The sequence below is a fragment of the Aquarana catesbeiana genome, linkage group LG09 (assembly GCF_042186555.1).
Source record: "Aquarana catesbeiana isolate 2022-GZ linkage group LG09, ASM4218655v1, whole genome shotgun sequence".
In the NCBI taxonomy this organism is placed as follows: domain Eukaryota; kingdom Metazoa; phylum Chordata; class Amphibia; order Anura; family Ranidae; genus Aquarana; species Aquarana catesbeiana.
Window position 1 is genome coordinate 141934118 of NC_133332.1, and position 23979 is coordinate 141958096.

Consider the following 23979-nt stretch of genomic DNA (forward strand, 5'->3'; position numbering starts at 1 on the left):
CATGGCTTGAACATACTCGCCATAACAGAAACCTGGCTTCAAAATTTTGACTCAGCTTCTCCTGCTGCCCTCTCCCATGGTGGTCTCCATTGGACTCACTGCCCCAGACCCAACAGACAGAAAGGAGGTGGAGTTGGCTTCCTTCTATCCCCACAAAGCACCTTCCAAGTCCTTCCTGTCCCTCCCTCTCTATCCCTCTCTTCTTTCGAGATGCACTGTATTCGTCTGTTTTCTCCCATTTCTCTTAGGATTGCAGCAATTTATTGGCCTCCAGGACCGGTATCGCGCTTTCTTGATGACTTTGCCCCCTGGCTACCCTACTTTCTCTCCTCTGAAATACCCACCATTATTCTTGGTGACTTTAACATTCCTGTCAATGTTAACAGCTCAACTACAGCTAAACTTCTCGACTTAACCTCATCTTTTGACCTAGCCCAATGGACACATACTTCCACTAACTCCAATGGTAATACCCTTGACCTTGTATTCTCCCATCTCTGCAACCCTGGCAACCTCACCAACACCCCCTTTCCTCTATCTGATCACAACCTCATTACTTTCACTGTATCCTTGCCTCCAACCACCCATCCCTCCAAGCAGCAAACAATTACTTGTAGAAACCTTCGCCACTTTAACCCTTCTCTTCTCTATTCTGCTACTGACCACCTATATGACATAATCTCTCCCCTGTCCTGTCCTGACCTGGCCACCTCTGTCTACAACAGTTCACTCTCATCATCACTAGATGCACTTGCTCCTCTAACCACACACAGAATCAGGCCCCGACCGTTACAACCCTGGCAAACTAACAACACTAGAAATCTCAAGAGACATTGCCGTGCTCTTGAACGACTGTGGCGTAAAACCAAAGGCCTGCAAGACTTCACCCTATATAAATCTGCCCTTCTAAAATACAATTCATGCCTCCATGCTGCCGAACAAGCCTACTTTGTCTCTCTTATTAATTCCTTGTCATCAAGTCCCCGTCGGCTCTTCTCAACCTTTAACTCTCTGCTTCGTCCACCACCCCCTCTACCCACTAACTCACTCACTGCCCAAGAGATTGCCAATCACTTCAAAGACAAGATCGATGCAATTCGTGAGGACATCTCCACTGTGCGTACATCTTCCCCAACCAACATACCTTGCCTAGCAACACATTCAACACTCTCCTCTTTTGAATTGGCTACTACGGAAGAGGTTACAAAAATTTTCTCGGATGCCCACCTAATCAATTGTCCTTTGGATCCTGTTCCCTCACAACTACTACGGTCACCCTCTTCTTCTATCCTATGCTCCCTCACCCACATCTTCAATCTCTCCCTGTCTAGTGGCATCTTCCCCTCCCCTCTAAAACATGCGCAGATCACTCCCATTCTTAAAAAGCCCTCACTGGACCCTACCGACCTGAACAACTTAAGACCCATCTCATTGCTCCCATTCACCTCTAAACTTCTAGAACGCTTAGTCTACAACTGTCTTAGCTCCTACCTCAATGAAAATAACCTTCTTGACCCCTTACAGTCTGGCTTTCGCTCTTAGCACTCCACGGAAACTGCCTTACTAAAACACACTAACGATTTACTAACTGCTAAAACCAACAGCCAGTACTCCATACTCCTACTACTTGACCTCTCTGCGGCCTTTCATACTGTTGACCACCCGCTCCTTCTCAATAAGCTACATTCCCTGGGCCTCCGAGATTCTGCTCTATCCTGGTTCTCTGCCTATTTATCACAGCGCTCCTTCAGTGTCACCTACAACTCTGTCTCCTCCTCTCCATTGCCCCTTTCTGTGGGGGTCCCCCAAGGCTCAGTTCTTGGACCCCTTCTCTTCTCTATCTACACCTCCTCCCTCGGTCACTTAATAACTGCCCATGGCTTCCAATACCACTTATACGCTGATGACACCCAAATCTATCTGTCTACTCCTCACCTCACTCCTTCAGTCTCCTCTCGCATTACTAACTTACTAACTGACATATCAGCATGGATGTCGCACCACTTCCTTAAACTAAATCTCTCTAAAACTGAGCTATTAATATTCCCCTCGCCCGTGCCCCCCTCCATGACTTTTCCATCAAAATCAACAATGCAACCATCAGTCCCTCCCCTCACGCCAGGGTACTAGGTGTAATCCTAGACTCTGACTTGTCATTTCAGCCTCAAATCCAATCGTTGTCAAAAGTTTGTAGAATTCACCTCCGTAACATCTCTAAAATTCGCCCCTTTTTAACAAATGAAACCACCAAGCTCCTCATTCACTCAATTGTTATCTCTCGCCTTGACTATTGCAACTCCCTTCTTATTGGCTTACCTCTCCATAGGCTATCCCCTCTTCAGTCTATCATGAATGCTGCTGCCAGACTTATCCACCTTACCAACCGCTCAGTGTCTGCCAACCCTCTACTCCAATCCCTACACTGGCTCCCAATCACCCAGCGAATTAATTTCAAAATACTAACCACAACATACAAAGCCATTCACAACTCTGTCCCGAGCTACATCGCTAATCTTGTCTCCAAATATCATCCAAATCTACCTCTCTGCTCCTCTCAAGACCTCCTGCTTTCAAGCTCTCTCATCTCCTCCTCCCATGCTCGTCTCCAGGATTTCTCCAGGGCCTCTCCCATCCTCTGGAACTCGCTACCTCCATCTATCCGGCTATCCCCTACTCTTGCTACCTTCAGGCGATCCCTGAAAACTCATCTCTTCAGGAAAGCCTATCACGTCTCCAACTAATCTCCTACCACTTCCACCAGCTCATTCCCCACAGTTACAACTTTTTGTACTACCTGCCCCACCCAATTAGATTGTAAGCTCTTCTGAGCAGGGCCCTCTTAATCCTCTTGTATTTTATTGTATTATAACTGTATTGTCTCCCTTTTATATTGTAAAGCGCTGAGTAAACTGTTAGCGCTATATAAATCCTGAATAATAATAATAATAATAATAATAACATGTACGACGGCACTATAAAAAGGAAGTTCAATACCAAGTGCGCCACCCTTTGGGCTCCTATTGCTAATCTCGTGTTAGTAGAAGTTTGGTGAGAGACGATTCGCTCTGTTACTGCTCTTCAGTTTGTGCTTGTGGGTTCGTATCTGTTCTTTTATTGCGTGTTGTCAGTTCGTATCTGTTTTTCAGTGCGTTCTTGTCCGCTCGTTTCTGATTTTGAGATTATTCTCCTCAGGCCGTTCTGATTTTCAGTGCGTTCTGTTAGTTCATTCTGACAAGCCGACCTTTTTCCAGCCATGTTGCGGGTACATACTCATCGTAGAGTTCATGCTGTGCAGGGGCTTGGTGTTGGAATTCTTTCTTTGACCCAAGTCCAGTCCATGAACAGGGCGAGGAGGAATTCATGGACGAAGAATTGGTAGCTCCAGCGTGACCAATTCTGTCACATGCCTTTGTTGCAGGAGATCCGGCAGAATAATCCTAATGATTTCAGGAACTATCTCCGGATGACGGACCGTTTTCACCATTTGTTGGCTTTGCTGTCCCCTTATATTTTGAAGCAGGACACCTGCATGCGGCAAGCCATCACTCCCGAGCAGAGGCTCGTCGCCACCTTGCAGTACTTGGCGACAGGAAGAAGTCTGCAGGACATCAAGTTCTCGACAGGCATCTCCCCCTAGGCTCTGGGAATCATTATTCCAGAGACCTGTCCTGCCATCATTCAGGTCCTGCAGAAGGACTATATTAAGGTAAGTTTTATCCTTTAACATCACATTCTATGTACTTAATGTTTGCTAATGTATTGTATTTATTTCATTATTCCCCAATTACCATGATTGGAATATGCTGTGAATGTCCTCTTTATCCTCATGCATGCTGGAAGCTTTTAAAGTTCCTTTTATGTCCTTCATGCATTTGCCTTCACTAATCTCCCCAGCATGTTATCCTGGGCCCATACACACCTAGCCTAGTCACTTAACAATGTAAATTGTCAGCTCCATTGTAGTGCTTACCCTAAACACCCCCTAAAATGTGTTTAAATGTTATTTTTGTCCGTAAATTAATGCAGAGTGCAAGAGGCTTTTTTTGGGGGGGCCCAAACTCATTTGGAACCCGTCCTCCCCCCAACTGCTAAGTCAGCTGAAACCAATACTCTGCTGACTTTGCAAACCCATACACACTATACCTACCTCTTTTGTGTTCAGATTTATGTATGGTGCTTTTCAACAAAGCATGGTGCTTTTTGGTGCTTTTCACCAAAGCATGTAGCGCAAGGGCCTGCCTGAATACTTTCAAATGGTACTGTTTAAAGTTTTGTTCTCCTATTATCTTAATAGGTAATTGCAGAATGTAGAAATGTGCTTCGATTTGTGCAGTGTGTATTCCTATTTTTGTATTATGACACTTCTTACCTGTCCAGTGGGCTGCCAATAGTGTAAGTAAGGAAGGGCTGGCCAAAGTAACACATTATTTATGCATTCAGCTCTCAATGAAGTGGAGAGGGTTACCTGTCCAAACCTCCCCCCCTAAAATTTTTACAATGGGCCATCAGAGGAGGTGAGGAATCTGATAAGTGGACCTTATACTTTTGTCTTAAAATACTAATTTCAATAAATGTTATACTTATGTTGGCCAAGAATATTTGTGTCTAATCTGCTTGCAATGTTATGTGCAAAAGTACTAATTTTTTTTTCTTGTTTGACTCCACAGTTTCCTTCAAACCCACAGGAATGCAGACTGTGGCATCCCAATTTGCTCAGCAGTGGGACTTTCCTAACTGCAGAGGGGCAATTGAATTGATGGGAAATAGGGATGAGCTTCGAGTTCGAGTCGAACTCATGTTCGACTCGAACATCGGCTGTTCGCCAGTTCGCCGAACAGCTAACAATTTGGGGTGTTCGTGACAAATTCGAATGCCGCAGAACACCCTTTAAAAGTCTATGGGAGAAATCATAAGTGCTAATTTTAAAGGCTTATATGCATGGTATTGTCATAAAAAGTGTTTGGGGACCTGGGTCCTGCCCCAGGGGACATGGATCAATGCAAAAAAAGTTTTAAAAACTGCCGTTTTTTCGGTAGCAGTGATTTTAATAATGCTTAAAGTGAAACAATAAAAGTGTAATATCCCTTTAAATTTTGTACCTGGGGGGGGTGTCTATAATATGCCTGTAAAGGGGCGCATGTTTCCCGTGTTTAGAATAGTCTGACAGCAAAATGACATTTCAAAGGAAAAAAGTCATTTAAAACTACTCGCGGCTATTAATGAATTGCCGGTCCGACAATACACATAAAAGTTCATTGATAAAAACAGCATGGGAATTCCCCACAGGGGAACCCCGAACCAATATTAAAAAAAAAAAAATGACGTGGGGGTCCCCCTAAATTCCATACCAGGCCCTTCAGGTCTGGTATGGATTTTAATGGGAACCTTGCGCCAAAATAAACAAAAAAAAAAAACGGCGTGGGGTCCCCCCAAAAATCCATACCAGACCCTTATCCGAGCACGCAACCTGGCAGGCCACAGGAAAAGAGGGGGGACGAGAGAGCGCCCCCCCCTCCTGAACCGTACCAGGCCACATGCCCTCAACATTGGGAGGGTGCTTTGGGGTAGCCCCCCAAAACACCTTGTCCCCATGTTGATGAGGACAAGGGCCTCATCCCCACAACCCTGGCCGGTGGTTGTGGGGGTCTGCGGGTAGGGGGCTTGTTGGAATCTAGAAGCCCCCTTTAACAAGGGGACCCCCAGGTCCCGGTCCTCCCCCCTGTGTGAAATGGTAAGGGGGTACAAAAATACCCCTACTATTTCACTAAAAAACTGCCAAAAATGTTAAAAATGACAAGAGACAGTTTTTGACAATTCCTTCATTTAAATGCTTCTTCTTTCTTCTATTTTCTCTCTTCTTTCTTCTATCTTCCTTCGGTTTCTTCCTCCATCTTCTTCTTCTTCTGGTTCTTCTGGTTCTTCCTCTGGTGTTCTCATCCGGCATCTTCCTCCGTGACATCAGTGTCTTCTTCCCTTCTTCTCCTCGGGCCGCTCCACATCTATGATGGCATGGAGGGAGGCTCCCGCTGTGTGACGCTTCTCTTCTTCTGACGGTTCTTAAATAATGGGGGGGCAGAGCCACCTGATGAGCCCGCCCCCTCTGATGCACGGGGACTTGAGGGGGACTTCCCTGTGGCATTCCCCGTGACATCAGAAGGTGGTGGGGTTACATAACGGGTGACCCCGCCCCCTCTGACGTCAAGGGGAATGCCAAAGGGAAGTCCCGTCATGTCCCCGTGTGTCAGAGGGGGCGGGGTCACCGGGTGGCCCCGCCCCCATTATTTAAGAACCGTCAGAAGAGGAGAAGTGTCACACAGCGGGAGCCTCCCTCCATGCCATCATGGATGTGGAGTGGCCCGAAAAGAAGATGAAGACAAGAAGATGAAGAGAAAAAGATGAAGAGAAGAAGATGAAGAGAGAAGCGTCACACAGTGGGAGCCTCCCTCCATGCCATCATGGATGCGGAGCGGCCCGAAGAGAAGATGGGAAGAAAACGCAGATGCCGTGGAGGAAGATGCCGGATGAGAACACCGGAGGAAGTACCAGAAGAACCAGAAGAACCAGAAGAAGAAGAAGAAGAAGATGGAGGAAGAAACCGAAGGAACATAGAAGATAGAAGAAAGAAGAAAGACAAAAGAAGATAGAAGAAAGAAGAAGCGTTTAAATAAAGGAATTGTCAAAAACTGTCTCTTGTCATTTTTAACATTTTTGACACTTTTTAGTGAAATGGTAGGGGTACTTTTGTACCCCCTTACCATTTCACACAGGGGGAGGGCCAGAATCTGGGGGTCCCCTTGTTAAAGGGGGCTTCCAGATTCCGATAAGCCCCCCGCCCGCAGACCCCCACAACCACTGGCCAGGGTTGTGGGGATGAGGCCCTTGTCCTCATCAACATGGGGACAAGGTGTTTTGGGGGCTACCCCAAAGCACCCTCCCAATGTTGTAGGCATGTGGCCTGGTATGGTTCAGGTTGCGTGCTCGGATAAGGGTCTGGTATGGATTTTTAGGGGGACCCCACGCCATTTTTTTTTTAAATTTTGGCACGGGGTTCCCCTTAAAATCCATACCAGACCTGAGGGGTCTGGTATAGATTTTGAGGGGGACCCCACGCCATTTTTAAAAAAAATTTTGGCCGGGGTTCCCCTTAATATCCATACCAGACCCGAAGGGCCTGGTATGGAATTTAGGGGGACCCCCACGTCATTTTTTTTTAAATTTTAGTTCGGGGTTCCCCTGTGGGAAATTCCCATGCCGTTTTTATCAACAAACTTCTATGTGTATTGTCGAACCAGCAATTCATTAATAGCCGCGAGTAGTTTTAAATGACTTTTTTTCCTTTGAAATGTCATTTTGCTGTCAGACTGTTCTAAACATGGGAAACATGCGCCCCTTTACAGGCATACTATAGACACCCCCCAGGTACGAAATTTAAAGGGATATTACACTTTAATTGTTTCACTTTAAACGTTATTAAAATCACTGCTCCCGAAAAAACTGACGTTTTTGAAACTTTTTTTTGCATTGATCCATGTCCCCTGGGGCAGGACCCAAGTCCCCAAACACTTTTTATGACAATAACTTGCATATAAGCATTTAATATTAGCACTTTTGATTATTCCTTTTTCATGTCCCATAGACTTTAACATTGTTCGCATGTTCGAACAAATTTTTTGCCTGTTCGCATGTTCTGGTGCGAACCGAACAGGGGGGTGTTCGGCTCATCCCTAATGGGAAACACGTCCACATCGTCCCACCCCCCAACTCAGAGTCATACTATTATACCTATAAGGGGTTCAATAGTATTGTGATGTTGGTGGTGGTGTCAGAGGAAGAATGGCCGGATGTCGGATGGTGGAGTCATTGCCCAGATGGAGTTCTACAGCTGGCCAGAAGAGTCGTGGAGAATGCGTTCGGAATAATGGCCAGCCGGTTCTGCCTATTTCTGACAGCTATCCACATGGCAGAATATAAACTGAACCATATTGTACTTGCCGGCTGCATTCTCCACAATTATCTCAAATTTCAAAATACAAATCTGACGACACTTGAACCTGGCCGTCCTGGCTTACCCCCCAAAGCACCCGCAGAAGTATGTTGAGTACTTTGCGGGTAGGGGGGTCATTGATATGGCAGCCTTCCAATGTGTGAAACATTTAAAGAAAAATTTTTTTATATAAACTGAACTCATATTTCATTTAATTTACTGATTGTGTTTCTTTTAGCTGTCTCCTAGGTTCTCCAATGGCCTTTTTTTTTTGGCCATTTTCTTCAATAGTGCAAACATAATTTATTTGATACATGAGGTGACAATTTCTTCTTCAGCTAACTATTATGTTGTGGGTTGCTACACACACACCTTGTTTTTGTTGTTAATGTATGTAATGCATTAATGATAAAAATAATCATCCTTTTCAGCTCCATGAATTAATTAAATGCCTAAAGTGGCATTTTGGGGCAAATTTTAGAGCACTATGAGGTTTATTTACTAAAGGCAAATCCACTTTGCACTGCAAGTGCACTTGAAAGTGCACTGGAACTGCACTGAAAGTGCACTTGTAGTGCAAAGTGGATTTGCCTTTAGTAAATACCACCATTGTCACTGTAAACTACACCAGCTTACTCCAAAAACTGGTTTTGAACATTTAAAGAAGAAGCCACACATTGTTGAGTATAAAACATTTTACTCAAAGCACATTCACTTGTGCGTTAGAAGAGTTTTTTTAACAAACCAACATCTTTGGTATAACATTTTTATGTTTGACAGTAGAAATATCCTTTTTTTGGTTAAACGGGCATGTTTAAAACCATAACGTACACAACTCAGTAACTTACAAAGTTCAACTTGGATACATTGAAGGCAATATGTTAGTATGTCATAACTGTGTTGATCTTGCCTACATCAGATGGGGTGATGTCACCCCTGTAAAAGCCAAATTTTGAAGATGCACACAAATTGGGAGTAAAAATGTGAATTTCCCTCCTGATCCCATGCCTAATGTCAACATATGCTAGCTCCTATCATGGGGGATCAATGGACGTGTTTCGGGGGTGCAACCTCTTCCTCTCATCTACTTTAGTTGCGAGGAAGGGGTTGCACCCACAAAACGCGTACATTGATATACAGTGATGGCAGATAGCACATGTTGACACACTATGTGCATCTTCAAAATTTGGCTTTCAAATTACTTTAAAACTTTTTTTAAATTAAAAAATATAATGACAAAATGTAAACTTTTTGGGTGTTTTATATTCTGCCTAAAACATCAATGATGTTGTTGAGTCTTTTTTCAACATCATTGATGTTTTCCTTTATTTTCTCTAATTCCCGATTGCACACCATGATCTCCCCGATGAGGATCTGTTGCGAGGAAGGGGTTGCACCCACAAAACGCGTACATTGATATACAGTGATGGCAGATAGCACATGTTGACACACTATGTGCATCTTCAAAATTTGGCTTTCAAATTACTTTAAAACTTTTTTTAAATTAAAAAATATAATGACAAAATGTAAACTTTTTGGGTGTTTTATATTCTGCCTAAAACATCAATGATGTTGTTGAGTCTTTTTTCAACATCATTGATGTTTTCCTTTATTTTCTCTAATTCCCGATTGCACACCATGATCTCCCCAATGAGGATCTGTGCACTTGCACTGGTGAAATGAGTTTCTTCTTCCACAACATTCACCACATCAACTAAGAATAAAAAAAAACACCATGTATTATAAATATGCAGGCATATATCTATTACCTGAAGCTGTGGTGTCAGACACTGACCTATTGTGGTTAGTATTTCGCCCAATTCTGGAACCTCTCCCTCCACATCTTCTTTGTGTTGTGTGGGGATTTCCCCTTCTTTAGGAAGTGTGGTGTTCTTGGTGTCCTCAGATGTCCCGAGTCTTTTCTCCCCTATGTGAATAAAAAATAAGGTATACTTAGCAGACAGATATTTGAGGAAAGAAATAGGAATATGAAACATTGCTTGGAAGTGTCGTACAGTTGACTGATTTGGCAGAGTTGCAAGCTGAAAACATGTTCTTTTCCCTTTCTAAAGCTGGAATACTTAACTTTTTTGTTATTAAAGTTTCACAGATGGAGATACCCCTAGTATCCACTGGAGCACCTGCGTAGGACACCCTAAAAAGGTTGTTCTGGTGTCCCATACTAGTACTCCTGCGTCCAGATGTGTAAACAGCTGCTGAGTGTCCTCTCCTTACACTTAATCAAGTTTGCATTTCATTCTAGTTACAAACACATCTAGACAACAATGTACTAAACTTCTTTTCATACAAATAGGCCTGAAAAAATGTAGTTAACCTGCATCTGCCAAAAACATTGTATTAGTGGTCGAACTAACAATATTTACTACAGACGAACGAACAATGTTTACTACTGACGAACGAATTATGTTTACTATGGACGGTCTAATGAATGATGTTTACTATGGACGATTACAGATTAAAATGTACAGTGGGGACGGAAAGTATTCAGACCCCCTTAAATTTTTCACTCTTTGTTATATTGCAGCCATTTGCTAAAATCATTTAAGTTCATTTTTTTTTCTCATTAATGTACACATAGCACCCCATATTGACAGAAAAACACAAAATTGTTAACATTTTTGCAGATTTATTAGAAAAGAAACAGTGAAATATCACATGGTCCTAAGTATTCAGACCCTTTGCTCAGTATTTAGTAGAAGCACCCTTTTGATCTAATACAGCCATGAGTCTTTTTGGGAAAGATGCAACAAGTTTTTCACACCTGGATTTGGGGATCAATCTGCCATTCCTCCTTGCAGATCCTCTCTAGTTCTGTTAGGTTGGATGGTAAACATTGGTGGACAGCCATTTTTAGGTCTCTCCAGAGATGCTCAATTGGGTATAAGTCAGGGCTCTGGCTGGGCCATTCAAGAACAGTCATGGAGTTGTTGTGAAGCCACTCCTTCGTTATTTTAGCTGTGTGCTTAGGGTCATTGTCTTGTTGGAAGGTAAACCTTCGGCCCAGTCTGAGGTCCTGAGCACTCTGGAGAAGGTTTTCATCCAGGATAGCCCTGTACTTGGCCGCATTCATCTTTCTCTCAATTGCAACCAGTCGTCCTGTCCCTGCAGCTGAAAAACACCCCCAGAGCATGATGCTGCCACCACCATGCTTCACTGTTGGGACTGTATTGGACAGGTGATGAGCAGTGCCTGGTTTTCTCCACACATACCACTTAGAATTAAGGCCAAAAAGTTCTATCTTGGTCTCATCAGACCAAAGAATCTTATTTCTCACCATCTTGGAGTCCTTTAGGTGTTTTTTATCAAACTCCATGCAAGCTTTCATGTGTCTTGCACTGAGGAGAGGCTTCTGTCGGGCCACTCTGCCATAAAACCCCAACTGGTGGAGGGCTGCAGTGATGGTTGACCTTCTACAACTTTCTCCCATCTCCCGACTGCATCTCTGGAGCTGAGCCACAGTGATATTTGGGTTCTTCTTTACCTCTCTCACCAAGGCTCTTCTCCCCCGATAGCTTAGTTTGGCCAGACGGCCAGCTCTAGGAAGGGTTCTGGTCATCCCAAACGTCTTCCATTTAAGCATTATGGAGGCCACTGTGCTCTTAGGAACCTTAAGTGCAGAAGACTTTTTTTGTAACCTTGGCCAGATCTGTGCCTTGCCACAATTCTGTCTCTGAGCTCTTCGGGCAGTTCCTTTGCCCTCATGATTCTCATTTGCTCTGACATGCACTGTGAGCTGTAAGGTCTTATATAGACAGGTGTGTGGCTTTCCTAATCAAGTCCAATCAATATAATCAAACACAGCTGGACTCAAATGAAGGTGTAGAACCATCTCAAGGATGATCAGAAGAAATGGACAGTGCCTGAGTTAAATATATGATTGTCACAGCAAAGGGTCTGAATACTTAGGACCATATGATATTTTAGTTTTTCTTTTTTAATAAATCTGCAAAAATGTCACCAATCCTGTGTTTTTCTGTCAATATGGGGTGCTGTGTGTACATTAATGAGGAAAATAAATTAACTTAAATGATTTTAGCAAATGGCTGCAATATAAAAAAGAGTGAAAAATGTAAGGGGGTCTGAATACTTTCCGTCCCCACTGAACAACAGTGAAGAAAAGCACATGGAGCAGCATGCAAGTAATAATAATTGGAACACACGACAAAATACTTACTTTTTTGCAGCACTCTCTTGATCCTTCTGTACTGATCCTGCTCCCTCAATTTGAGGTCTGACCAGCGTTTCCTCAATTGCTCCTTGGATCATCATACCCCAAAATTCTTCTGCAGACTTCTCACAACTTTAGTCATGAGCTTGGCCTTTCTCACATTTGGGTTGCTGTACGGTCCATACTTCCCATCATAGTCGGCCTTCTTCAAGATGTCCACCATCTCCACCATCTCTACAAAGGACATATTTGATGCCTTAAATCTCCTCCTTAATCAGGACGTTTGTGGCTCTGCGCTTTCGTCATCCTCCTCCTTGCTGATATTATCATGCACCTGTTGTCTCTCCACCATGTGCTCTTCCACTGCGCCTAAAGAGAAGGGGCGGGGAATATACTAGAAAGAAGGTCAGGGGCGGAGTTTCACGCATGCAAAGTGTAGATAAAGCATAACACGCGTGCATCGTATGTACGATCTGTGAGCGGAGGTCAGAATAGCGTAAGTGCCAATCGTGCAAATGAAGGTACCATTTTAACTTGGGGCATCAGTGGTTAGTGGCTTATACTGCTTTTATAGATTGAGGCCTATATTGGGACAAGATTAGGAGAGTTTAGCCTGACATTAGGGTTTGTCTTGTGTTGTGTCTTGCAGATAAAATGGATACTTTTAATGACCATGACTTCCTCCCCAACTTCATTGATAAGTACAGGGAGCTGCCATGTCTGTGGCAAGTGAAACAAAAATTTTATAACAAAAAACTAAAGAGGAAGGCAAAGCTGGATCAACTGTTGGAATTGATGAAGCTGGTGATTCTCATGGCAGACATCACCTATTTGAAGTGCAAAATTGGTGGCTCGAGGAGCACGTATAATAGGGAGCACAAAAAGGTCCTGGATTCCATGAGATCAGGAGCAGCAGCAGATGACATTGATGTCCCCAGGCTGTGGTACTACGACAGACTACGTTTTTTGTCAGACCAGAGTGAACCCAGGCCATCACTGACACTTCCTTGCACTCTTCCTTCCACCTCAGTTGAGGCTTCCGATGTACAACCTGGGCCTTCCACCCAGGAAGATGTGGAGGAGCCCAGCTTGAGCCAGGTATAGCATTGTTCAACATATTTCTGGTCACAATTTTAATGATGTTAACTAGATGCTATTGTTGATCACTCATTTCTGATTTAACAAAGTGGTTTACATATCAATAGACAGTAGTAGCCAAAAATGATTGGGACAAGAATGAAAAATGCTGGTGTCAGAATGGTATTTGTTAACATTCAATTTGCAACAGCCATGAGCTCTTAATTGTGTGTGATTTATGACCAAAAAACTATGTCCCATTTTTATACACAGGAAAGTCTCAGCCAGGAGGTGGCCATGGAAAGTGGCAGCCAGGAGGTGGTGGGGGAAAGTGGCAACCAGGAGGTGGCCATGCCCAGTAGCCTGACTGAATTGCAGGTTCCTCCCCTCCGCCTTCCAACAAAAAGGCCCAAGAAGGGGAGGAACATGGAGGAGTCAGCGCTTGGTTTGATTTGGCAGGCTACTGTGGTCATTACAATGTCCAGGAGGCCTTTGGCTGTATGATGGCCAGTAAGATGCAAGAAATGGAGGAGGGACAATGCCTCATCTGTGAGGAGGTCATATTTCAGGCCCTAAATAAGGGGGTGAGGGGCCAACTCACCAATAAAAGTCATGTATGTGAGTTGGACCATACTCCTCCTCCACCTCCTGCAACCTCTCCAACACCACAGCCACAGCCTGGAAGGAAGCGTGGAAGGAAGTCAAGAGAGTGATGGCCTGGGTTCAGGCTGGTCTGGCAAAAAACGCAGGCTGTGGTAAGACCACAGCCTGGGGACATATATGTCATCTGCTGCTGCTCACAATCTCTCGGAGTCCTGGACCGGATTGTGCTCCCTATTAAATAGACACCTCAGGCTACCAATTTTGCCTGTCAAATAATTGATGTCTGCCCTGGGGTACAAATGCTTCTCTAATTTTTCACAGTTTATCCAGCATTGCCTTCCTCTTTAGTTTGTTATGACCCCTAATAAATTACGATTTTTTTTTTTTACAAATACTTGGCTATGTGTTTCAGTTCAAAAAGGACAATCTGCATTGAAAGATTTAAAAATTTGCAGCGTAACGAATGTGCTATCTTCATTACGAACAGTAGTTTTACCAGACTGAGCGCTTCCATCTCGTACTTGATTCTGAGCATGTGTGGAATTTTGTTCCTCGGACTTGTGTACACACACTCAGAAATTCCGAAACAAAGTTTTTTGTTGGAAAATTTGAGAACCTGCTCTCAAACATTTGTTGTCAGAAATTCCGACAGCAAATATCCGATGGAGCATACAAACGGTCAGAATTTTCGACAACAAGCTCACATCGAACATTTCCTGTCGGAAAATACAACCGTGTATACGAGGCATAAGTGTTACAAAAGTGTTCACAGCTAACAAATTTATCATGCTTGCTGTGGAGTAAATCCATTGCCCCTTGAATTTTGTGGATTATTCTGGTGCTCTATCATGCTTCTTACATACTGTCCAGCCACTGTACAACATTTGTGATAACTGTATTCAGAAAATACACTCTATTGTTTATACTTCCACTGCTTCCTAGCCAAGCTGCTTACATGATGTCCATTTACTGTACAATATTTGTGCTGCTTGTCATATAAATATTACACTCTAATGTTTATTTCAAGATAAAATCTGCCTTATCTTTCCCTTTCATATTGCAGCCTAACCAACCAGCTTACATATTGTCCAGCAGTTAAAAACATTGTTGTGGGAAAATGATTGCTACTTAGGTTGACCTTTTGATCTATTCTACAACATTGTCTCTCCAATACTGCACTCAAATATTTTGCAAGATAAAACCTGCATGTCCCCATTCAAGTGCTCATATACTGTCCTGATATACTGTACTGTCCAATTTTTACCAAACACATGATTGGCGTTGGTCCATGAGGCATTGATATGACGTTGTTTTGACATGAAGACAATGCAGTGTTGTACTGTGAAAAAAAGAGGTTCACAAACATACTATAAGGCTGCGGATTGGATGTGGGTTTCCCCAGCATTAAATTTGCATGACAGGAGATTGTGACTGGCTCTCTATAGAGCCGGTTCACATATCTCTGCGGCGGCTGTGGAGCAGATTGCACAGAGGTCCTGTGTGTCCCTTATTCATCCCTGAAACGGAGAACAGGGATGCACCAGACCCTGCTGTGAGCCACATGTGGCTTAGATGTGAACCCAGCCTTAAACTGTTGTGCCACTTGTCGGAAGTTGGGGGCTTCAGCTTTATTTTTTGAGAGGAAAACATTTTTATAGCCTTTAAGTTTGTTGTGGCTGCTACTTTTAATGGTCAGCCCAAGGCTAATAATGCTGGAAATGTCACAGACAAAACTATCTAATAAAGCATTTTAAATGGATTAAAAAAAAACTCAATCATGTACTGTATCAATAGTACATGATGCCAGAATATGCTATTGCTAACACTTTTTTGAAATATGTACTGTTTAGAAACACCACATACAGCTTAAAAGAGTCACTCAAGCATGTAATGATTTGGTATTTTTTTTCCATGTCATCCTTTAAGTTGGATTATAATGACTCTCTCTCTATCGCACAGTATTTAAAAAAATAGTTTTCTTTGTAAATGTTAAACATCCCTTGTAGCAGTGCCCAGTGACCCTTGACAATAGCTTGCCAATTACTTTTGAAAAAGGCCAAAACTTAGTATCAAGTGAAAGGTCTGGGGGGTAAAACATATCAAGGGCGATTTAAGTAACCTTAATATGTACAGTCTGGAGAAAAGAAGGGAAAGGGGAGACATGATTGAAACTTTCAATGTCAAGGGGTGAATGAGGTTCAGGAGGGCAATATTTTCAATATGAAACCAAAGTCAAGTACACTGGAACATGACCTCAAACTTGAGGACAGTTCAAAACTAATCTTAGAGAGTAGTATTTTACTGAAAGAAAAAAGAGACCTCATACCTCATACATAGCTTTATTTATTTTATTTATTAGTTTTTATTTATTATTTATTTATTTTTTGAGCACTTATGTGACAGACTCACCCGGGACAGAGGCTATTGGAGGGGACTGAATGTGAGCCTCTTGCTAACAGATTATGGGCCGTGGATTTTAAGGGAACAATACTCTGCAAGGTGAATTAGAAATCCAGTCTGATCTGTACTAATCAGACTCAATCATGTATATATGTATATATTGTATGTTGTTTCATTCTGTTGTGGACTCTTTGCTGTGGTCATTTGGGATGTGTGTCCCTGAAGAGAGAGGGGGGATTCCTCCAGCAGCCCCCCTGCTGATAAGACTGATTCATACTGTTGGACACATACTGTGAGGAGATGCTGGTGTCATCAACTCCAACTACCTGTCTTGTTCTCTGCTATAATGTGTTTAATGTAAATGAGTTTAGTCTGGCTTACCACAGCTTCTAAGGGTATTCCACACATTGTTGTTTGTTCTAATTAACCTTGTGTTGATGCTTATGGTAATGTGTATTGAATAGTCATCTAGTCTGGGTAAATGATTTAGTAAACTAGCTCATGTTAATTAGGTTACAGTTGTATTGTTAGAGGAGGTTCCAACAGCATATAAAGTCTTGTAATTTTGATTCTAAATAAAAATAGTCCATGTTAGCAACTAAGCAAGTATCGTCTTGTTTTATGCTTGGGAGCGGTTGGAATATCTGATATCTGTATCCAGACTACAAGGAAGTGGTATACTGATGGAAGCACTCAAGTGGAGTGTGGGACATTCCATGACATTGGTGGCAAGCAGCGGGACTCTTCCTGCAGTCTGGGACATCCAAACTTCCACCTGGATCCAAGATCAGGATAGCAGACTTCAGTCACCCCAGCGGAGATATGGACCTGGCATCAGAGTTCCCGGGGCTGCTGCGGATCGTCTTTTCAACATACATCAGGACTGTGTCTGAGGATGAATACCTGGAGCTCAGGCAGCAGATTCGGGTGGAGCTCTGGATTGGAGCCCTCCAGCTTGCTGGTATAAAACAGGGCAAGTGCTTTCCGACCCAAGAACAACGGGCCAGTGACCAACGGGCATTCCTGGGAGAGCAGCCCCAGGAGCAATGGGTGACTGAGTTGGACAGGCTGGTCCAGCAGGAGATAGAGCTGGACAATCGTTATCGGGCTCTGCAATGGCACGCAGAGCAGGGATATTTAGGGGAGACAACAGAATGCTCTCCGGAGGGATATGACTTTGGTGGCCCTGGATTGCTGTGGGAGAGCCTTACAGATCATTTTGTGTTTGGCGATGAAGGGGAACCTGACCTTGAGGACCTGCGAGAATAAAGAAAGGCTATGCTCGGTCTTGCAGGGGTCTCAGAGCTCAAACCTGATCTGGACCATTTGCTAAGGAAGGAACAGAATCTGGAAAGGGCATACAGGAAACTGCTAGAACACGTTCAGCAGCATGCCAGAGAATCGGCAGTGGAAAATCCGGAGATTGCCGTCCCCAAACCTGAAGTGCTGACCACAGGGCGGAGCTCTGCTAACCTCTGCCCAGCACTGATAACATCTTCTGGGTTCCATGGACAGGTGATGGTGAACCTCTATCCCCAAACACCAGTTATAGAGATAGGGGATTTAATAGACTTTTCTGCTGAGGAAGAACAACCTGATGAGCCTCCAGCAGAAGAGCTGGTATTAGGGCCAAACTTCACTGTGCTCTGCCCAGCACCAACAGCAGTATCTGTGGAGTTACAAGGAACTTCTCCAGCTGAAGTGCTGGTCACCAGACAGAGGGTCCAAGACCTCTGCCCCACACCTGTGGCAGTTTCAGAGGCCCAGGGTGAGATGGTGGTGATCATTTCCCAGCAGCAGATACAGGGGGAGAAGGGAGAGGAGGTGTTCTTTGTCCCTCCCCAACAGTTGGCCAGGGTGGAGAAAGCGATCTTTCCTCCCCAGCAAAGGCCCGTGCACCTGGGAGACAGTACCATAGACATGTCATCCCAGCAGCCAGATAAGGGAATGGAACAGGAAGCAGCCGGCTCACCTCCCCAATGGCAGCTACACAGTTTGGGAGTGGAGGAATCCAGCCTCCTGCACCAGCGGTTAGCTGGAGCAGAGGGTGTAAAGTCCCCAGCAGAAGTGCTGGCAACAGGGCAGAGTGCTAGCAACCTCTGCCCAGCACCGGCAACAACTGTGGAGATCCAGGGAGCCCGGGCAGTCGGCCCCTCTCTCCAACGACAAGCTGATGTAGTGAAGCTGCTACTCCTAGCTGAATCGCTGGCAACAGGGCAGAGCGCTGCTGGCCTCTGCCTAGCACCTACAGTTTCTTCTCAGCTTCAGGGAACTGGGACCGTGGTCCCTCTGCCCAGCAACAGGCCAAGCCATGGAATGGTAAACACCACCCAGCTGAAGCGCTGACAGCCAGACAGAGAGTCAATGACCTCTGCCCCACACCTACTGAGGTCAACTATTCCTTGCAGCCAAGAAAGGAGATCATGCGGACAGACTTTGTGAGTTCACTCTGCCTGACTAATGCATGTTCAGACCAGGTGGAGGTCTGGGACCTTGTTAGTCAACCTTTAATGGGGGAGAAATGTGACAGACTCACCCGGGACAGAGGCTATTGGAGGGGACTGAATGTGAGCCTCTTGCCAACAGATTATGGGCCGTGGATTTTAAGGGCACAATACTTTGCAAGGTGAATTAGAAATCCAGTCTGATCTGTACTAATCAGACTCAATTGTATATATATGTATATATTGTATGTTGTCTCATTCTGTTGTGGACTCTTTGCTGTGGTCATTTGGGATGTGTGTCCCTAAAGAGGGAGGGGGGATTCCTCCAGCAGCCCCCTGCTGATAAGACTGATTCATACTGTTGGGACACATACTGTGAGGAGATGCTGGTGTCATCAACTCCAACTACCTGTCTTGTTCTCTGCTATAATGTGTTTAATGTAAATGAGTTTAGTCTGGCTTACCACAGCTTCTAATGGTATTCCACACATTGTTGTTTGTTCTAATTAACCCTGTGTTGATGTTTATGGTAATGTGTATTGAATAGTCACCTAGTCTGGGTAAATGATTTAGTAAACAAGCTCATGTTAATTAGGTTACAGTTCTTTGTTAGAGGAGGTTCCAACAGCATATAAAGTCTTGCAATTTTGAATCTAAATAAAAATAATCCATGTTAGCAACAAAGCAAGTCTCATCTTGTTTTATGCTTGGGAGCGGTTGGAATATCTGATATCTGTGTCAAGACTACAAGGAAGTGGTATACAGACGGAAGCACTCAAGTGGAGTGTGGGACGTTCCGTGACAACTTATTTTTATTTATTTTTGATTTTTGATATCACACATCTCACTACACTAGTACAATCCACCCTTCTTTCCTCTCCGTCTTTTTCATCTTGTCACTTGTTAGTATCCCTCTGCTATCCTATGTTTTCCACCATATCCATGTCCCTACCATCCTTGGCCCAGGCCTTGTACTTATATATACATATCTGTATGCCAATACTCATTGATTTTACTTTACTACTTTAGATGCCTGACAAACATACTCATGTTTATAGCCTATACTCTTTATGGACTAACGAGGTTTCTAGGAATACATCACTACCCTACTATTACACAATCACAGTCCACCTCTTTCACTTCTTTTTCTTTTCTATCTTTTCACCTGTTAGTATCCCTCTGTTATCTTATGTTTCTTACCATCTCCATGTTCCCTACCATCTTTGGGTCCAGGCCTCTCATTTCATGCATATATATCTTTATGCTAAAACTTATTGATTCTACTTTAGTACTTTAGATGCCTGACAAACATACTTATGTTTACAGCCCACACTCTTTATGAACTAACGAGGTCTCTAGGGTTACATCACTACACCTATGCCATGCCTGCTCGCCGTTAGGCCCCTGGTGGGGTCCCATCTGACTTCGCCCCCTCAGCTCCCTGGTTAGGCACCTGCTGCCGCTATCTTGGAGCTGCACACCTGTAGCCATGGTTAAGCTCAGTGGTGAGTGAGTATGGGGACCCATAACCCCTCCTAACCTGTGCCTTTATAATTAATACTGTGCCATTTTGCCAACTATATACTTTTTTATCTTAGGTACAATGTTATATACATCCACCCCTGAAGAGCGAGCTGGATTTCGCGAAACTATTCGGGTAGTATGATGCCCGTGTACTATGACTGCTATTACATCCATGTACCAATTCTTCTTGTTTATATATCTTTTTTTTGGCAACTGTTGGTGTTATCTATGCATGTAAACAATTTTACTTGAAAAAACCATATACTGTATTTACTACTGTTATGTTTACTGAGGGAAACGGTACCCACTTCATTTAAAGTCCCAGGGCGAATCCTTCGTTTTACTGTATTTTACTGAAAGGGTAGTTGATGCTTGGAATAAACTTCCAGCAGAGGTAGTGAGACTCAATAGACCACTCTGATTTCTGCTGTCACTTTTCTATGTTTCTATAGTTTTTGGGTTGATATGTATAATATTTTATCAGTTCTACATGTTTTAGTTTATATTTTTTTCTTTGCAGTAGTAACAACTAGCATAGTATACACTAAATGATATATTTTAATACATAAGTAACATATACCAAAATATATCCATGGGTAAAATACGGGTGCATCTCCAAAAATTTGAACATAATCAAAAAGTCATTTATTTCAGTAATTCAATTCAAAAAGTGAAACTCATACATTATATAGATTCATTACACACAGAGTTATATATTTCAAGCATTTCTTTCTTTTAATTTTGATTATTATGGCTTACAGCTAGTGAAACCCCAAAGTTCAGTATCTCAGAAAATTAGAATATTACATAAGACCAATAAAAAAAGGATTTTTAATACAGAAATATTGGCTTACTGAAAAGTATGTCCATGTACAGTATAGTATGCACTTAATACTTGGCCGGGGCTCCTTTTGTTTGAATTACTGCGTCAATGCGGCGTGGCATGGAGGCAATCAGCCCGTGGCACTGCTGAGCTGTTATGAAAGCCCAGGTTGCTTGGATAGCAGTCTTCAGCTCGTCTGCATTGTTGGGTCTGGTGTCTCTCATCTTCTTTTTGACAATACCCCACACATTCTTTATGGGGTTTAGATCAGGCAAGTTTGCTGGTCAATCAAGCACAGTGATACCATGATCATTAAACCAGGTATTGGTACTTTTGGTAGTGTGGGCAGGTGCCAAGTCCTGCTGTAAAATGAAATCAGCATCTCAATAAAGCTGGTCAGCAGAGGGAAGCATGAAGTGCTCTAGAATTTCCTGGTAGAGGGCTGCACTGACTTTATACTTTATAAAACACAGTGGACCAACACCAGCTGATGACATGGCTCCCCAAATAATCACTAACTGTGGATACTTTACACTGGACCTCATGCAACTTGGATTATGTGCCTTTCCAGTCTTCCTCCAGACTTTGGGACCTTGATTTTCAAATGAAATGCAAAATTTACTTTCATCCAAAAAGAGAACTTTGGACCACTGACAACAGTCCAATTCTTTTTTCTCCTTAGCCCAGGTAAGACGCTTCTGAAATTGTCTCTGGTTCAGGAGTGGCTTGACACAAGGAATGCAACAGTTGTAGCCCATGTCTTGAATACATCTGTGTGTTTGTTGACTCTTGAAGCATTGACACCAGCCGTAGTCTCTCTTCTTGTGAATCTCCCCTAAATTCTTTAAAGTGTTTGTTTGTAATAGGTTTGTAAGAACCTATTTCCAAAAAACTGTCAGCCGCTCTATTAGAGGCTGGCATACCACACTATGTAAATCCTTTCTAAAAACAAACACTGTAAATAGCTATTTAGAGCTGTCTTCAGGCCGGTCACATGACTCGCAGGAGATTTTGAGCTCCGATATACAGATACCGTGATCTTCCTCTGACGTCGGCTGGGCGGGAGATCACGTGGCCACTCGGCTTCTCCCAAAGAAGCCCTGTCTCTGAGCTGTAAAGCAGCTGCAAGTCACATGACTGGCCTGAAGACAGCACTATATAGCTATTTAGAATTCTTGTTTTTAGAAAATATTTACAAGTGTGGTATGCCAGCCTTTAATAGAGGAGCTGGCAGTGACCATTGTAGTTTTTTTTATAATAGCGGGGGGCGGGGCGAAGCAGTTACAGACACAGAGAGGGCACTGACAGGCAGGAAGGAGGGGGTGAGGGGGGAGAGAGGAGAGCAGAGCAGGGCAGGGCAGCGTATAATGCTGAGTAGCCCTGGTTATCGTGGTCAGTAGGGATGAGCCGAACACCCCTCGGTACGGTTCGCAGCAGAACATGTGAACAGGAAAAAAAATAATTTGAACACATGAACACAGTTAAAGTTTATGGGACATGAACATGAAAAATCAAAGTGCTAATTTTAAAGGCTTATATGCAAGTTATTGTCATAAAAAGTGTTTGGGGACCTGGGTCCTGCCCCAGGGGACATGTATCAATGCAAAACAAAGTTTTAAAAACTGCATTTTTTTCGGAAGTAGTGATTTTAATAATGCTTAAAGTGAAACAATAAAAGTGCAATATTCCTTTGAATTTTGTACCGGGGGGGTCTATAGTATGCCTGTAAAGTGGCGCATGTTTCCCATGTTTAAAACAGTCCGAGAGCAAAATTAAATTTCTAAAGGAAAAAAAGTCATTTAAAAGTACTCGCAGCTATAATGAATTTTCGTTCCTGGCAATACACATAAAAGTCATTGAAAAAAACGGCATGGGATTCCCCCACAGTCCATTACCAGACCCTTTGGGTCTGGTATGAATATTGAGGGGAACCCCGAACCAAAATGTAAAAAAAAAATGCATGGGGGTCCCCCCAAATTCCATACCAGGCCCTTCAGGTCTGGTATGGATATTAAGGGGATCCCCACACCAAAATAAAAAAAATGGCGTGGGGGTCCCCCAAAAATCCATACCACTTATCTGAGCACGCAACCTGACAGGCTGCAGGAAAAGAGGAGGGATGAGAGAGCACCCCCCTCCTGAACCGTACTAGTCCACATGCCCTCAACATGGGGAGGGTGCTTTGGGGTAGCGGCCCCCCAAAGCACCTTGTCCCCATGTTGATGGGGACAAGGGCCTCACCCCCACAACCCTTGCCCGGTGGTTGTGGGGGTCTCCGGGCGGGGGGCTTATCGGAATCTGGAAGCCCCCTTTTACAAGTGGACCCCCCAGATCTCGGTCCCCCTGTTGAAAATGGTAATGGGGTACAAATATACCCCTACCATTTCACAAAAAATGTGTAAAAATGGTAAAAAAACACAAGACACGGCTTGGGACAAGTCCTTTATAAAAAATAAATACATAAAAGAGTCCCACGAAGTCCATTCATCTTCTTCTTCTCTCGCTCCGACAGACCGAAAAAAAAAAAGTGATGCTTAAAGTGAAACAATAAAAGTGCAATATTCCTTTGAATTTCGTACCTGGGGGGTGTCTATAGTATGCCTGTAAAGTGGCGCATGTTTCCCATGTTTAGAACAGTCCAAGAGCAAAATGAAATTTCTAAAGGAAAAAAAATCATTTAAAAGTACTCGCAGCTATAATGAATTTTCGTTCCCGGCAATACACATAAAAGTCATTGAAAAAAACGGCATGGGATTCCCCCACAGTCCATTACCAGACCCTTCGGGTCTGGTATGAATATTGAGGGGAACCCCTAACCAAAATAAAAAAAATGGCGTGGGGGTCCCCCTCAAAATCCATACCAGACCCTTCAGGCCTGGTATGGATTTTAAGGGGAACCCTGCGCCAAATTTAAAAAAAAAATGGCGTGGGGTCC